Below are 17,861 nucleotides of genomic sequence, written 5' to 3'. Positions count from 1 at the left end.
CACAAAGATTGTATTGTACCAAGTCTCTCTTGATGGGAGAAGCTATAATACAAATGCCTATTGAAGGGGGGACTGGCTCCATATGAATCCGGTCCTCAACTATTGTCATGTTCTCTAAACTCTCTCTCTTGCACAAGTATTGTTCATGCCAAGTTAACTAAGTACCATGTTTATGTTGCTACCATCAATTAAGTTCACCCGCTATGCTCACAAAGTAATCTCTCAAAAGTGCTTCACCTAATTTCCTAATTCCGCTACTCTCAAAGTTCATAGGCCATTTTCATTACATTGGTATCAAAGTATTTGGTTTCTCTTTTCTTGCTTAAGAAAGGTCCCTAAGTAGACTATTGATGGTTGATTTTGTTAATTATATTAGGGTAAGTGGGACTCGGATCTATTATCGGTTTTGTTGAGCCCACTATGTGGGATATGGTGAACACCTTGGGACCTTTGGTCTTAATAATGGAGTCTTTTTAGACTTGCCTACGGCTTTACCATTATTGAGCCATAAGAATTCCAAAAGGAGCTATCCCTCGCAACTCTACTATGTTAGACCCACTCCACTACTCTCTATAATTAACCAATTCGAGCAGCGGGTGTAGATACTTAGGTGCCTATTTTCAAAGGCTAAGAGGAGTAGCAACTAAGGTTTTGAATTGCCAAAGCATACACTAAGTAAACACGTAAGTTTAATTAACATGGCTGACAATAACCAAGAGAGTAGAATGAACATTGATAACTTTGATTTTGCACATGAAGGTGCCAATGATGATGCCCCCATGTTTGTTAATTATCTTGTCACTAGGTTGCAACAAGCTATGGGCAACCCCACTTTGCAAGCCGAAGTTACTCAACAACTTCGGCATAATTCCTGCGGAATAACCTATATCACTCCTTTTAAATGTTATTTCATGTCAATGTAAGAATTTGACCGATCTTAAAGCATATTGTGAGAGCGCAAGATACAGGGAATTTCTTAGACTTCCCGTGCTTATGGGATTTTGTTTCCTGTCCAAGAGGAGAGAGAGCTTAGGAGGCCTCTTGATGAGACCCCCAAAAGAAGACTCTCTCCCATACGAGAGGAGGAATCCAAAGATCAAGAAAGCAATGAATCCCTAAATTCCTTCAAATATGTGCCTTCACAAAGAAGGCGGTGCTCAACTTGGATGCTAGTATGCATGCAGATGTGGTGCAAGCAATATTTGATAAGCATTTTTTTTCAGTATTCTTTGCCAAGAGCTGCTACAAACTTTACCAAGAAAAAGATAGAGATGCAAAATAAAGGTTGTGCGTGCACAATTTCTGACCATGGATTCTATCTGCATCATAATACTTTAGTTTGAAGTATCATTGTTTGTTCCAAATAATGCTCCTCATGGCCACTTAATCACTTTTCATGATAGCATTGCATCATCATTGTCTAGTTTGCACCACTCATACGCCACCCCCAACATTAACCTTTCTCATTTGACCATCACAAGAAGAGCGTCATTTTTGTAGCCACATCCTCTTTTTTCTTTTAATTGGGGATAACCTATCTTAGCTCTTCATCTCACTGAAAATGTAGTGGAAGCATTGGGTGTTGTTGATGACCTATTAGCATGGTGTTGCACTGGATCTTGGAGACACTTTCTAGTCATGCCTTCATGATGATCCCGTTGAGTGTTGCCCACAAGGAAGCCCTCATGATTTTATCACTTCTTGTTGTAGAAAGCAACCATGACATTTTTACTTGTTTAATGGGCATAATCCTTTCTCTTTCTCCTCTATGACATGTTTTGACATGCCAAAAATTGAGAATGTGTCATTCTCTTTCTGTGGTTGAACTCTCTGTATGATAACTTTGTGCAACCTTCATAGAAATCTTAGTATTCATAGGATGTGGTTGAACTGTGTGTATGATAAATTTGTGCAACCTTCATAGAAAGCTTAGTATTCGGGTATATGCATGCTAAGGTGGTACACTAGCTACTTGGTTTTTGGGGGCTAGCCACTTCGTGTTACTACCTAAGTTTATAAGTGGTGGAGGTCACTTGTAGTACCGAATTTGAGAACATGGGTTTTTTTTTTTTCAATATATACATATTAGTGTCTTTTTTAAAAAGTGAGTTTGAGTGGCTTGGGCCCCTTTGTAACAGCCGCAAGCGGGGGAATTATGACGCAGGGAGCTGGGGGCATGGAGCTACTGTCACACGCCAAACGGGCTCAGTCCTCTCCACAACACGTCAAGGAGTAGGTGGGGAAAGAAAGGAAGGCACACAGGCACATGTCTTAGGAGCAAGAAGCCACGCAGAAGGAGAGCAAGCCGGTGAGGAAGACACCACCCAAGCACGTCGTGCATGCTTCTCCAAACAAAAGAGCTGCATCCTCTACTTCTGACGGGGAGGACCATGACACATGCAGGGTGAAAAAGAGAAGGCCAAATCCTACTCATGCAACACCTGCTGTAGAGGAGAGGCAAGCTCCTCGGTCCTGATCAGACCAAAATGTCGGAACCCCCGCTTCTCCTGCATCGATGTCTAGGTGGCAGCCTCCTCATGTCAACTTTGAGAGGAAGAGCCAGTTTTGCATGACAAAAGTAGAGGCCCATGAGGTGTACAAGCTTAATTGTGCTGGACATGATCCTAGGCTCCTCAATGAGGAGGATTTTTCAGATGAAGACTGGCTGCAAGTGTTTATTGAGGTGCCAAAGAGAGGGAGCAAAGTCAAATCCAAGTTTGTTAAGAAGGAATTCTAGAGCAAATTCTACTCCACGTTCACTTTGGTGTACCAAGAGCCTCCTAGGAACTATGGTATGGAGGTAACAAAAACATTTGCAAGGGGTTTCCTCTATGAACGTTTGAGAGGGGCTGTGAATTGGACAGCTTTTGCTGAGAGCATTGTAGCCAATATGGAATCTAGCAAGCTGCAACTAAAGAAACAGAGATGGGCAGTGTTCCACTCTGCAAGTGCACCGCAGAACTCGTGGAACATGACCATGGTTACAAATGTAGATGATGGGGATGCCAACAGGGGTTCTGGCTTGCACAATGCGGCCAAATTTTCAAGGCTTGGAAATTCGTCTCTTAGTGAACTTGATGATGTTGGAATGGTTGTGGCACTCAGCCAAGTAAAGGCATTAACGTAGTACCATGAAGCGTGTAAAAGACAAGATGCCATGCAGGCAAATGTGCATCAAAATGAGGGGGCAATGTCAATCATTAACAGTGTGACAACGCAGCTTGCTAAAGCCAAACATCGATTGGGGGAGCTGCAATCATCTATGGTGGACAGTGCTGATGTGGAAAGGGAGAAGGCACGGGTCTTCAAGCTCAAAATGACGCTAGAGACCTTGCAAGCTGAGGTGGAGGATGATGACTGCAGTGCAGAGTTACTTGAGATTACTAGGGAAATTGAGATGAATGAAGAAATTCTCCCCATACTGAATGCTCGTGTCAATTTGTAAACGCCATGCAACACAGGAAAAGCCCGGTTCATTTGCAGGTTCCACCCCCCAAAGTGCCACCACCTAATGCTGAGATATTGCAGATGCCTGATAGCTATAGTGCATGTGGCCTACTCATGTACGACGAAGAGGAGTTGGGGATATTCATACTCCCCTACAGACATGCTTACCACATATATTGTTTTGCCAACCTTGCTGGCAGAGAAGGAAAATGCTTGGCTACAAGTTGTGGTCGTCTCATCCCAGATAATATCAAGGAATTAATGTTTGTAGACAGCGGGGGTGACACATCTTGTGGATGCTTAAAGTTTGGTAAGCATGTCATTTTGCTCATTTACATATGGTATCTGTGAATGTGCATTGTTATTACCATCTTCCTAGGTAACATATGGGTAGGCACCTAACATAGAGGTAGTTGTGTTTGTGGTACAATTAGTCTACTACCAGTACAACTTTAGGCCTGTGCATACTTGTAGGTGTAATATGAGCATGATCTCAAAGGTAGCTACCTATAATTGCATCTCCACAAGTACTAGCTTCCAAAGTGGTGCTTACTGGGGCAGACATCTAATAGTGTGACATGAAGGGTAGCCACCTTGTTAGACAGTAGCTATGGTGCCTATTTCTTAATGGTTGGCAGTTTCCCTCCAAGAGAACTATGGTACCTCTTGCACGTGCAGTAGCATGTGGTTGGCTAGGTGGTACCATGTATAGGTGTTCTAGACTAGATATTAGCTAGGTAGGTCTTCGCTGGCAAGGTGGTTGCTGGCAAGGTGGCAGCTGGCTGGGTGGTAGATGGCTAGCTGCTGACTAGCTACCACTAGCTACTCAGAGCTAGCTAGTGACTAGCTATTGCTGAGTGGTGGCTACCTAGTCAGCACTACCTAGTCACAGGTAGCCACCCTTTAGCACTACCTAGTCACAAATGCTGACTTGCTAGATGGTTGGGTAGTATGTGGCTAGGTGGCTAGTGACTATGTGGTAGCTTCTACAAAGGTGGTAGTACCTATGGTAGGTGGTGGTGCACCCCACCCAAGTCAGACCTGCCTAGTCACAAGTGCTGACTTGGTTGCTGGCTGGATAGTAGGTGGCTAGGTGGCTAGGTGGCTAGTGGCTTATGTGCTAACTACTCCAAAGGTGGTAGCTATGGTACGGGGTGACTACCACTTTATTGCCATGATCATGTGTCTTACATTCAATCTTTAGGCACCAATGTTGTACTGGATAAATTGTAGCTACTATGGTTTGAACCACCCAGTACAGTGTTGTTAACCCACTAGTATTGTGGTAGCTACCAGTCTGGGGATAGCTACCTTTTTCATGCAATGGTATCTAGCATGGTGGGACATAATCTTTAAGGTTATATCCATTGATGGTTAGCTTATCATAACCTAAATTGCCTAATGCTTGTGTAGAATCTACCTCCAAAAAAAAAAGTGAGGTGCAGGTCCTTTCAACCAAATCAGATGACAGTTTTGGTAACCCTCTCTTCGGGGACATTCATATAATATTTGTATGGTTTTGTCAATAAATGTTGCCTAAGCTTCCTATCTATTGATCAGATGCTGAAAAGGGTGATCTAAACACCGAAGTGATCTCCAAAGAGGTCAAAGTGGGTGCTACGATCAGTGTTCTCTCCGATAAGAAGAGAGACATTGCAATCTAGAAGGTAACAATAGTTCCTTGGGTCCTTCGAAGCACTTGTTTAGTACAAAGTTTACTCATCATTCTTTTTTACAATGCACCTAGAGTTTATTTTTGGGACGTTTCAGAAACAGATGTACCTGATATAGAGGAAACCCAATTAATGGATGGTGATGTGCTCCCCATTGCGCATGAAAAACTTGCGGAATCGCCACTTGTCAGGGAATAAGTGGAGCTCTTCAAGAGCCAGTATCCTAGCAAACCCTTGACATCCATACCAGTGAACCAAGAGAAATCTCCCTCAAAAAGCCGTAATATTGTAGAGGCTTTTGCAGCGGCAAGAAATGCAAAAAGACACAAAGGGACTTCAGGTATAACTGGGTATTCTCTGAGATGTTTGCATCTGTATGGCTTGATTAGGGTGTTTATTAATAGTTACTGCTCCTGCAGGGGGGGAAAGGGGAGACCAGAATGAGAGGTTGGATGCCGCCAAAGGGTCAGAGAGTGCTAAAGAGAAGGATTCTGTGGTTTTGGATGGGGACACCGGTGCAGTAAGCGGAGCAAACCTCAAAAAAGGTGCTGCAAATACACGGGCAAAAAGATGCCTGGCTTAGACTCTACCTAGTGTCCATGAGTGATGCTTTATAGCCAACCCTTCTATGAATGTTTTTGGTTGTATCCTTTTTGTATCAAACCACTATCCTTCTTTGTACCGTAATCCTTTCGTAATGTAATAATAGAATGTTTGGATCAACGTGGAGTTCCTCTTTCATTGTCAAAGTGTTTTTTTATGTGACTTGTGATGTGGTGCATGTGTCTTTTGATGCCTTGTCCATTGAGATGAGATCCATTTTCTCTTTAAAAAAATTAATATTGCAACTTTCTGACTCTTGCATTCTGTTTGTTTAAAGGAACTCAAACCCTTGGGCTACAACAGGTGGAAATGGGTAATGCCCCAAGGATTGAAGGGGTTTTGAAGATCTTGTCTACTTTACGACGCACAGGTTTTGCCAACACAGCAAAAACAGCAAAGGAGCTGCTCCTACTGATACTATCTTTGGCTATTTTTCCTGGCAAGGAAGGCACTGACATGAAGAGTGGTACATTGTCTGATGATGAATCACAGGATCCTACTGTCGGGGCATCCACGCATGTGCACCCAGCGGCCCCTCCAGACTTCGTCCCTATTGGTGATGCTCAGAAAGATTCCGCTTTGGGGCAAGATGTGCAGCCAGAGCCTCCGAAATAAGTGCATTCACCATAGTTACAGCAAGATGTAAGTTCCTGTATAAAAATGTGGAAGGATGTTCTAATGCCTTTTCCAATTAGCATTGTGACTGCTCCGCTGATGGAGGGTACGCCACCTCCAACCTATCCTGCTCAAAAAGTCCTGGTATTAGACATGAATGGGGTTCTCTTGAGAAGATACCCCAATCCAGAGATCTCTCCAAGAACCAAAGATTTGCTTTGTCGAAAAGTGTTCAAGGGAGGCAGTGATCGTGGCACCTTTTGGATAATCAGGCCAGATGTGCTTCAATTTCTTCGTGAATGTGCAATTTCTTCGTGAATGTGCAGACATCTTTCACCTTTGCATCTGGTCGAGCTGCACTAATAGAAACATGAATATTACACTTAAGGGTTGCTTGAGCGGGATGCACCCCAAAGTCTGGAAAGAGAAATTCTGCCAAACTGACTGCGTCAAATTGCCTTTTAGACTTACTGATATCAAAGAGCTGCAAGGCAGCGAAGCAAAACCAGTTTTTGTAAAGGGATTACTGGAGCTCTTAAAAAGGAGACCAGATTGGAGGGGTCCATCGATTCTTATGGTGGAAGATACACGATACAAAAATATTCTCAACAGTGATACAACCATGATATGTCCACCAACATTTCAATCGGATGACAAATCATAGGATCCTCGCTACCTCACGAACACTCTATTGCCCTGGCTAAAGGGGTGGAACTGTGTGCAAGATCCCGATTAGTATGTCAGGATGCACATGATATCAAATGAGAAGGACTAGGTTTCCCAATATGTTATCAAATATTGGTCACAGAGAAAAGCGACTCCGTCGTAAGAGACCAAGTTTAGGTTTGGGCCTATGTACTTGTGTAAACAGCCAATGGGAGTTGATAACCCTTTTTGTATCATTGACCTATTTATATCAGCCTTCTTGAATTTGTAACTGGATTCATACTAAAATGGATATCTCATACTTCTTGAAATTTGTGATTTTGTTGGGAAATGATATGCGGTACTTCAAGTCATTTGTAATTGAGTTGAAATTTTTAAAGCTTAGTTAACTATGTTGTAGACTCCTTGCAAATGCCACCAGTATAAATCTTGTTGTATGGTAGATGTTTATTTCTGCATGGTAGCTGCCTATTTATGATTGGTAGCTATCTATTTTCTGCATGGTAGCTAGCTTCTTATTACTGGTAGCTATCTATTTTTAGCATGCTAGCTAGCTGCTCATGACTGGTAGCTATCTGGTATTAGCATGGTAGCTCTATGTGGCAGCTATCTATTTCTTTCTGGTAGCTACCTGTTTCTACATGGTAGCTACCTATTGTCTCATGGTAGCTACCCCCTCTGACTCATGATTCATACTCATGACAATTTTGAAATAGAAGATTGTGTGCATGGGAGAGATAGAGAGAGAAATGAGAGAGAGAGAGGATGTTGGTTTTACAGTTTCAATTTTTTAATTGATTCGTGGTTGGAGTTTGATGATGAGGCCTTGTGCCTCAGTCTGGGAACCATCAATTCAAGACTTTAATCCTCTTCTTGGATGTTCGTTCTTCCTACCGCTTACCAAAAGCTCCTGTTGTGGATCCTTAACCCTAATTCTATGTCTTTTCTGTTCTGGCTGAGGCTCGTCCCCTTGGGATTTTGCTGTGATATAATATTTCAAGGGTTTTATCTCGGTGATATTCAGCCTTTTGTTTAGGTTTTCAGCCGTTACGGTGTAGTTTTATGTTACAGTTTTTTCCCACCTTCTTTTTCGTGGAGAGAGAGAGAGAGAGAGAGAGAGAGAGAGAGAGAGAGAGAGAGAGAGAGAGAGAGAGAGAGAGAGAGAGAGAGAGAGAGAATCGAGTATGCTGGTTTTTCTCACCTATAAGGCAACTGTCTGTGAATCATTTTCACCCAAATATGTCCATGTCAGACTTGTAGAAAAGAATTTAGATTTCGTTGATGGAACCATAAAACCCGTCTATGGTCTCATAAAGCGGTAATTCATTCAATTAATACCTAGAATTATTCACACACACATACTTTAAACTCATTTCCTAACTCAACACCTAGTTGGCTCGAAAGTTCGGGGCCCCTTGCGGTATTTATTTTTTAGTTAAAAGTGGGAAATTACAATGGCTTTGAATACCAAGGTTCCTGACTTGTTCACACCTAGTCATCACCCGCTCTGGCTAAATTGAGGTTTAAGGATTCAGAGGAGATTTGGAATTTTGGTTGGATTATTGTTTGTTCATTGACAATGAGGCCTTGTGCCTCAAACCCTAAACCATCAGCTGAAGACTTACCTACCCACAACAACCTCCAAACTGAAAGGAAGGAACCATTACACGTACAAAAATAGAGAGCAGACGTCCTATTGTGAATTAGAGCCCAAGAACAACATAGCAGTATATCCTTGCACCATTTAATTTGGAAGAAACAAAGGATACTTTACTCATTGAATATATTGGAAATTCTAAGGTCCCTATGTATCAAAGGGAATGCTGTTGTAAATAGCCTCATATACATCGGGGGACATCATAAACAAGTTGTGGTTGATTCTCTCCATGGGAAACTTGATAGCTCTCACAAGGTTTGATAACATATAGACTTCGGGCTTCGAGTGCAAGAGCTTGTATTCATGTGGATTTCTAGATCGCTGCTCATACCAAATTCCCTTGACCACATAAGATCCTTGCAGGCAATAATTACCCCAAGCATCGATAATTGGAGACTCGATTCATGACTTCTCTCCCGTGCACTTCAACAAATAGAAGTCCACAAGCTCTTCATTGTCTGCACTTGCAACAACAGCAAAGTTATCATCTACATGTAGAACATATGTTAGGGCGTCATAATGTCCTTCATAGGCTGGATTTTGTGTTTCTTCCTCCACCTCAAAGTCATCCATGGGCTCGATCAAAATGTACTCCCAAGACCCCACATGCGCAGAATTGGAGCATCTCCTCCAGAGACCGTGCATACATGCACTACAAAAGCATGATAGTTTCCTACTTTTCAGAGCTCTCCCATTTGTCAGTGAATAACCAGATACGCAATGAATGCTCCGCGCATTAGGGATAGCCTTACAATCCCATGCCTGACTTTGATCGACCTCATCTAACTTGATCTCCCAAAACATCCGTGATACTAGCTTGGTCTTTGATGGATAAGAAGCCTCTGCGCCTGTAGACATGGCCTCCCTCAAGAATGCTACAACTTCATGTGCACACTGGAGTTTTACTCCATTTGGCTTCAACTGCTCATGAGTGAGATGACGTTTGATGACAGCCCGTGCTCCATCATGCTCACCTTTTCCATGACCTGGACCTCAAAAATTCCATGTCATAAGAGCCCCTGTTAGAGTGCCATACCTAGCAACAAAGTAAAAAGGCCTCCTGGCTTTGAATTGAGAGGCCACGCCATCCAACCACACCCAATGTTCTTGGACTGCTATGCCAAGTTGTTGCAACCATTGGTGATGTAGCATGAAACAATGTTGAACAAAAAGAGTATCATGAGTCTTGTCATCTGATATGTAGAACTGATAATATTTTTGGACCACTCCTGCAATGCAGATATAGGTGATGTGGAAAAATATTGTGACCTGATCAGAGTACCAGTGCATTGTTTGAATCTCGTTCTGCTCTTTGAACGTGTTGTTCTCTGCAAAGTCCACTACAGACAATACCACCGTTTTTGGAAAAACTAGAAGACACTCTTTGAATTGCTCAGCCTGCCATCTATACACAGAGTTATGTTGGATATACTTCTTCAAGGGATCCCTAAACAAAACCAGAGGCTCTTTGCTGTCATCTTCTTGAATGAAACGACTTTCCTCTTCTTCTTTTTCCCGGCATCTGTTTGTCCAACTTCGACATCCTCGAATAGCTTGGCTGTCACGATGCATCCTGTTTGTGATTCTTCCCTTGGGCATGCAGGCATTTTTTATTGTCCACATATAGAGAATTCTCCCATTAAACATTTTTTATTGTGATGGCTGACACTTTCAGACTTTGGACACACAACAGATTCCCATAGTACTGTCATACTGTTGTAGGTTTGAGCACATGCATTGCACTTGTCAGTGGCCCCACAAATTTTACATTGGCAAGTACAGCTGACGGAATGCAAGCCAAGAGAACCTTGCCTTATCTGGTTTAAGGCATCTCTCAAAAAAGACATCTGGACATGTTTTATGCAGCAGCACGGGTACCTATCCTTAAGTTTGTGGACAAAGTATGGGTTTAGTTTCTCAAAAGTTCGTTGCCCAATCTTCACATCTGGATGGGATCTTTGAAATTGAAGAATTCTACCTGTAAACATGCAAACCTTTGGACTTCGCATTCATATGAGCACGGTTTAAGCAGCAAGTAGAAAAAAAATTGTTGACATATTTCTATTATGCACTTGATTGTACCTACTTATGGCCTAGTTAGCTTAAGTATATTTGATGGAAACCATGCACTTCAAAATACCTTCCCTAACACAGAAAGCTAGCAGGTGTCATGCAATCTATAGCCACCCATCACCAAACTAGCCTCCTTGATGAGCTCTTTTTCAGGTTGCCACCACCTAGGGGGTAGCTACCTGTATGATGAGCTCTTTTTCAGGTTGCCACCACCTAGGGGGGTAGCTACCTGTATGATCTACTAGTGTACCAGTTTCATGCACCTATCACCACATAGCACCCAACCAAAAATGAAGGTAGAGTGGTAGCTACCTGACTATAATCTTCAACCAATAGCAAGTTGAACCCTAGGGGATAGCTACCATGTATGGAAGGTAGCAAGGGATTGGTCACACCCTACCTTAGGAGGCTGCAAACCAATTGGGTAGCTACCTAGACCATAATTGTGGTGCTCTCAAGAAAGACTGAAATCCATGTCATTGTAGCCACCTCATGAGCACGCCCCACCACAAATAATGGGATAGCTACCAAGCAAGGTACTTACAAAAGGTAGCTACCAAGGACATACTAGTCATGTGAAAAGGGAAAATAGCCACCTCTTGACTTGAATTGCTACATTGTGCTTAAACACCACCAGATGGGAAAACCTAGCTACCACACCAACAAATTTTTTACTACAACCCCACCAGCTGGGAAAACCTAGCTACCAGACCAACAAATTTCTACTACAAGCAACACTATAACTACCACCCTGGATGCCTACTAGTAAGTAGCTACAATCAATATGTCTTATAGATTGGGTAGCCACCAAGACAATGAATTCTGAAGATACTAATGTATACAGTAGGTGGACATCCCAGGTTATAAGCTGCATGCTGATTGACAGGGCATCATATCAATGACTTCTTCCTTAAAATTGATAACTACCACCCTTACCTCACACAATCTGGTGACTATGAAAACCATTCCTGTAGATATGCAGCAAGAACTAAGCTTGTATCAGCACTGACGGCCTGCCGCATATCACTCGAGTGGTAGGCCTCATGAAAACTAGAGGGTGGCTGCCACCATAGGGCTGATTACCATATTTATCCCACCTAATCTTACAGCTACAAAAAAACTTACAACACGCCAACAAGAAAGATAGGAATGAAGCTAATGTAATCTCAGGACGCTTTTCAAAGTGCAGAAAAACCTCAGAATGCAGAAAAACATAAGAATGTAGAAAACATTCACCTGGGGTTGCTCTAGAAGATGCACAGGATGCTTTTGCCACAATTTTATCTTGATTCGTCTTCGGCACACATCCTTCTTGTTCGGTGAGACTCGCGTATTCTCTGTCCAGAAGGAGAGCACCAATTCCTTGACCTCATCAGAGATTGCATCCTTTGTGCGTGCCTGTCGCTCGCATAAATGCAATGGCAAGGATTCATTTTTTAATTTCTCTCTTGCTACGTAGAAGTTTCTACGGTGTGTCCCTAGAAGTTTTGAAGCTGCATAAATGTTTGGGGCCAGTGCTCTCATGGCCATCATCTTAGTCGCCCTCTTAAGAAACAGTTCTTTCTTGCTCCTGGGTTTCTTGATGGTGGAAAGAGTGTCCCTGAAACCCACCAGCACTGGATTCTCTCGCGTCTCAATTTTGAGCCCACGCATGCAACCATCATTCCACACATCCTTCATGATGGATTCCTTTGTCTCGTTGTCAAGTCCTCTTGTGTGCTGTTTGAAACATGTGACAATACGCCTTGCGATAGCTTGGAGTTTTGCAATAATCGGACGAGATGGATATTGGTTCTGACTTTCCTTGAGCTTGCAATGATACTCTCTCTTTCTGCGAGCTTCATAACTTCTGGCAGCAAGCCTTCTACATTTTGCACACTCACAAATGCCGGCATGGTTTGCACATGCTCCAAAACCTGAGGGAGCTTCAACACATGCTGTTCCATCTATTATCCCTGCTCCAAAACTTGCCGATGCCCCAATCAATGCTATTTCCATAGATGCATTCTTGTTTCTTTCTCCAATAAACCCATTACCCAAGGGTGCTGGAACCAATGCTGATCCAATGCTTGAGGCTACTCCACTCGATGCAGGTGCCATGTAGATCGTAGTTAAAGTCCTACCGCTTGTAAGGTCAAGACGTGGCTGTCTTCCCACCATGGCCTTCTTGATATGTGCCAAAGAGTGCACGCTGACTACTCTTCCTGCAATGTATAAGTTGTAGCTGTAGTTGTTGCTTGAAACCTCCTGCTTCACTACCAACACCCTCTGTGATTAGCTTGAAAAGCTGCTCTAGCTGCTTGCCGATTGGAAAACAAAAGCAAAACGTCTTCTCTGTAAAACCTCCTGCAAAACCCCCCTTCTGTGTTTGTCTTTGCCTGGAAAAGAAGCTTATGTGCAAATGTTGCTGCAAGACTACCAACTTTGTAAGAAACTCCCCTTCTGTGTTTGGTTCATAGAGAAGCTTTTGTGCAAATGTTTCTGCAAGACTATCAATGCTCACTTCCTGTGCTTGGTTTCTGTGCATGTAGAGAGAGAGAGAGAGAAGGAGAGAGCAAGGTGTCTGTGCATGTAGAAAGAGAGAGAAGGAGAGCGAGAGAGAGAGAGAGAGAGACATCCGACTAATTTTTTTTTAAAGTTCTCCAAGGGCGTGGAGCGAACTATGGAACTACAAAACTGCCAATGGTCGTGGGAATATTTTAATCATAAATGTCCACTCTTTGAAACTTTAAAGTTTTATTTAGAACTCTTCTCTTGGTTCCTGCTTTGATATGCAAGAAGCTACCTTTCCACCACCAATGTCCGGGACATAGGTATTTAGTCTACCTAACCATGCACACACCCATTCACCTATGAAAGAGAATCACCCAATTCTCAATTTTTGGCATGTCAAAGCATGTCATTGGAAAGAATTCTTAAAACCAATAAAAAGATTCTTGTGGAAAAACAACACAAAAACCTCTCGACCATGGCAGCGGGCAAGATGGGAGTCAGTTGCTCGACCAGTGGACCAAGGAGATCTCGAAATTCTTGACCCAGTTGCCCATGCTAAGGCCTTGTGCGCCAAATTTATAATATCCTTGGCTAAGTAGGACCAAGCTTGGGCTATCATGACCAAGGATATGCTAAATGCAGCTAAACTTGGCTCGAAAGGAGGGAAGTGGAAAGGGGTGGAGTTTCACGACAAACTTTTAGCCCCAACGTGGTCTAGCCTAAGTCTAGGTGGCATCTCAGGGGAACTGGTGAGGAAGTGCAAAAGAGTAGCAGGGGTGTTGGAGTGGGGGGAAGAAACCAGGTACTTCAAGAACTTTGTCTTGCACTAGTCTCCCTGGTTCATTAAAGTTTTAGAACCACCACAAAGCCCTTATTGGATAGAATATGCAAGGAAAGCGAATAATAAGGGTTTGAATAGACTTGTTCACATGTGGGACGATAACAGTAAGAGCTAGAGAACCATTGACTTGTTGACAACCCAATATCAACTAAATGGCTTTGAGATATTGTTAGTCAACATAGTGTTAAAAGAGCTAGACAAGGTTGTAATGCCAATCTGTAAATCAAGATTTGAGTGGAACGCCTAGAGATGGCCCAAAAGTAGTCTTTTCTGGAAACCCCATTCTAAAGACATCTATCATGTGTTAATGCACAAGAATGAGTGGTCTAGCCCCCTCAACAAAATATCGAAGAGGCACTAGCCAAAAGATCGGTGGAAAGTAGTCACGGAGAATATCTGGAAGCCAATGTCGCCGTAGTTTATGAAGATATTTTTGTGGAAGGTGATGTGGGGTGCTCTATCGACGGGCATTAAAATCTAAGAACGAGGAACTGGGTCCGATCACTGCTTGGGGTGCAGGATAGCTAGTGAAGATCTAGATCACCTTTTCATGGAATGCCACGTGATCAAAGGCCTGGCAAGGAAAATATGCAAGTGAATCCAAAGGACATGGCATATCAAATTCTTCAAGACTGATCTATTCCTTGGTGGCAAGAAGATCGGCGGGATACCATCTCTTCTTATTTGCACTCAAACTATAAGGTACTTCTTCTTTCACCATATATGGCAAGCAAGAAACCACCATGTGCTTGAGGGAGACCTTAATGTGGCAAGCTTCTTAGAGATTATACAAGAAAGCAAGCAGATGATCTATACGCTTGGAAGCAAGCAAGACTCGGGAGACTGATCTAGGGCTACCCATGCCATGTTGTCAACCTGGGAGAAGTAAAAGCCTAGAACTATGATTTGCCTATTATACCTTGGTGAGAGGTGGTGGACATCCATGTTGTAATCTTTAGCACCTCAAGGCTTGGCCTGAGCTTGAGGCTATTTTCTAATCTTATGCTGTGCTCAATACAATTCACTTACAAATTTTGAGTTTTGGAAACAAAAAACTTTGTGCCTCCTTTGACTTTTTTTTTCTTTTGAAAAAATGATGTATTAAAATTTCACAAAGAAAATACAAATCAGGCTCAAGCTCATGCCAAGCCTTGAGGAATAGGATGTTATATCAGAGCTTAGTCAAAAGTACCTAGTAGCGCATTGTACCAAATGCCCAATCCTTTACACAATAAGGCTCAACTAGATGACGAGGGTCGCCCTAAGCCAATCCTCCAAGTTATACCTTTTACCTACCACATATATTAACTCCTTACTTTCTTGCAAAATCTTTGAGAAGCTAGCCACAAAGAGGTTGCTATCAAAGATACAACAGTTCTGGACTTCCATATATTACTGAAGCAACAATATCTGACAGTTTGAGTACAAATTAGGAGTGCAAAACTTCAAAATTATTTCCCCCCAAGGCACAAATATTTCTTGAAAAACCCTATCCTCCACGTTCTTTGTATCCATTTGCACATTATGCCTGCCAGGCCTCTAATAGCCGGGCATTCCATGAAAAGGTGGGCGAGGTCTTCATTAGCCAATCTGCATCTTGAACATCTATCAGACCCAATACCATGTGCTTGGAACTTGACGCCTGTCGGCAAGGCCTCCCACATTACTTTCCACAGAAATATCTTCATAAAATGAGGGCATTGTGTATTCCAAATTTTCTTCATGAACTAAACCCATGTATTCTTTCATTGCTTATTCAAAGGTGAGAACCAATTAGCTTCATGTATTAACGCTTGGTAAACCCCCTTGGCATGAGGTTTAAAGAATTGACTACTCATAGGTCATTTCCAGGCTTTCCACTCAAAAGTAGATTCACAGATGGGCATCAAAGTATTGTCCATGCCTTCTACAACATTGTTAACAAGAATCTTCTCAGTGCCATTGAGTTGAAACTGGGATGCTGACGGGAGCAAAGTGACACCCGAACCCCCACGGCCTCTGAAACATCGGAGGCCGATGGCACGCCACGAGCCGGTCACGGTAAAGCAAACAGGCGGCACCACCTAGCTTTGAGCGGCTAGGACGCAGACCACTGTGACGTGAACACCACAAACTTACACACACACACACACACACACACACACACAGAAAGAGAGAGATGATGAAAACCCTCGGGGGTGTGAGGGAGAATTATTTCTCCAGTATTTACAATGACCTTCCTTCCGGCGAGGCGGCACACCGTGGTGATAGAGAGGTAGGGAGAAGAGATGGTGAAACTACTTGGTGCGTTCTCTAAAGACGACTCGATGATTGTGAAACTTGCTACCAAGAACGTGTATGTGTGTGTGCATCGACCATTGGAGTCGAGAGGTGGACATAGCTCCCTTCACATGGTGCAATTCCCAAAGCAAACCATCACACAAGTCCCCCTCCCCATGATGCCAATAGTGTCAATTCTTCCCACTAAAACTCTACCAAGTGCTGACCTCTCATGAATTGCCCCCCTCGATAGTGACCTCGTAGTGCCCTTTTATAGGTGTTGGTTGCTTGGATTAGGGTAATCCCGGTTTGATTAGGGTAAGCTAATCGGGGAGACAAAGCAAGGCGGTGGGCTTGGTGTGGTTTGACCCTTGCTTTGTCTTGGGAGTTATTAAAAATGAAAACCTCTAGGTGGGCCTTTGTGACCATCACCTAAAGAGAGGGAATTTACAAATTGGGAATTTTACAAGGCTTGGGTGAAAACTGAAAAATGATGATGATAACCTACGATTTACTGAAAATGGTGTCGTGGTTGCGTGATGCCGGCAAATGGTGGCTTGCCGGTGCGTCGATGTAGCACGTACGTCTTTTCGGGGTCGGCCGGGGCATGCCTTCGGCGTCTTTGTTCTTTTTGTTGTCGGCGACGCGTGCTTCGGGCTTCTCCTTCTTTTGTTGATGTCGATGGCGTAGAATCCTTTCGATTTTTTTTGTATTTTATGTGTGGTGTGTATATGCGTGTGTGTGTGTGTGTGTATGTATGGGTGTGTGAGTGTATTTAGGCATTTATATGTATGAGTGCGTACACGTGAGTGTGTGTGTATATGTGTGAGTCCGCCGACTAATATGCGTGGGAACGGGTGGTATTGGATTATGTATATATATATATAAATATATATATAAATATAAATATAATTTTTTAACTTAATAAGATACCATCCGATAATCTTACCATGTCGTAGTACCTTGTCTTCATGCCGAAGGATAGCTTCGGGTTGTAGCACCTCTTCTTGGTCTTGGGTCTTCAATAATTGGTTCACTTGGTGGCTCTCCTTTGTAGGGCAAGTAGGCTCACATGAAAAGCATTGTGTGTGAGCCAATGGTTGGGCAACTTGAGTTGATAAGCCATCTCATTGATTGGCTTCAAAATTTGAAAAGGACAATAGTATCTTTTTGCTAGTCTAGCATAATACTTTTGATGGCCCGTAGGATTTTTGCCCATTGTTTGCCTCAATCGAGCCTTGGGAAACTTAAGTAAGACGCAATCATTTTCTTTGAACATTAAGGCCCTTTTGTGCTTGTCAGTAGTAGCTTTTTGCCTTTGTTGAGAGATGGATATAGTCTCCTTAATCTTTTGAAAAGATTCTTGTAGGTCATGGCTATACTCATCGGCAGCGAAGATCTTCCTGTGTACTTTAAGTAGCAAGGGACTTTTAGGTCTTCCCTCAATGATTTCAAAAGGTACTTTTTTCGTAGAAGTATGAACAATATTATTGTACACATACCCTACAAGAAGTAGGTACTTTTCCTATTGTGG

General features: G+C 42.8%; 2 pseudogenes; both read left to right on the top strand.

Moving 5' to 3' along the window:
* The first annotated feature begins 2,176 nt into the window (after nt 1–2,176).
* On the top strand, nt 2,177–3,445 carry LOC147459918 (uncharacterized; annotated as a pseudogene).
* A 1,807-nt stretch (nt 3,446–5,252) lies between these two features.
* LOC147459917 (uncharacterized) lies at nt 5,253–6,656 on the top strand (annotated as a pseudogene).
* The last annotated feature ends 11,205 nt before the right edge of the window (nt 6,657–17,861 follow it).

This window comes from Adiantum capillus-veneris, chromosome 4 (assembly GCF_014529385.1).
Source record: "Adiantum capillus-veneris isolate H3 chromosome 4, ASM1452938v2, whole genome shotgun sequence".
Classification (NCBI taxonomy): Eukaryota; Viridiplantae; Streptophyta; class Polypodiopsida; order Polypodiales; family Pteridaceae; genus Adiantum; species Adiantum capillus-veneris.
Note: the sequence above shows the minus strand (reverse complement) of the source record. Positions and strands in the feature narration are given on the sequence as shown.